Here is a 621-nt window from a genome sequence, read left to right on the forward strand (position 1 = left end):
GATATACACCCCCTCTCGAAGGTGTGTGTCTGTCGGATTTCCTAGTAATCTCCCATTGTAAACTCTTTTCTGTTAGGTCCTCTAAAAATTGTCAAGCTTCTATGGGTTCTTTGTTCATGAATTGACCCTGACACATTAATTCTAACATGGTTCTAGAGTTTGGGTCTAGTCCTTCATAAATGATTTGGCACAGCCTCAAAGTTTCTATTTCATGGTGTGGGCATTGACTCAAAAAGTTCTTAAAACGATCAAAGCACTTCTAAAAAGACTCACCAGGTAATTAATAAAATTGATTAATTTCATTCCTAAATTTGGCAGTCTTATAGTGTGGAAAAATTTTTTTTAGGAACACTCTAACAAAACCCTCCCATGATGCGATGGATTAATTAGAAAGACTGTATAACCATTTTTTTGGCACTATCCTTGAGGGCAAAGTTGATCAACTTAAGTTTTACAGCATCCTCAGTGAGCTGTTGAAGCCGCATGATGGCGCATACTTTCTTAAATTCCCTCATAAAAATGTATGCATCCTTAATTCCAGTGAATTTGAGAAGTATGTTTATGATTTGGGGTTTAATTTCAAAATTGACATCAGTTTGTGACAGTCGGATATATGAGGGT

The 621-nt window shown here is 36.2% G+C and overlaps 1 non-coding gene across 1 annotated transcript; it reads left to right on the top strand.

The window, feature by feature from the left end:
- Nucleotides 1–206: 206 nt before the first annotated feature.
- Nucleotides 207–313, top strand: LOC114913624 (small nucleolar RNA R71). Its single transcript, XR_003799548.1, has one exon. It is a non-coding gene; the product is annotated as a small nucleolar RNA R71 (small nucleolar RNA).
- The last annotated feature ends 308 nt before the right edge of the window (nucleotides 314–621 follow it).

This window comes from Elaeis guineensis, chromosome 3 (assembly GCF_000442705.2).
Source record: "Elaeis guineensis isolate ETL-2024a chromosome 3, EG11, whole genome shotgun sequence".
NCBI classification, from domain to species: Eukaryota; Viridiplantae; Streptophyta; class Magnoliopsida; order Arecales; family Arecaceae; genus Elaeis; species Elaeis guineensis.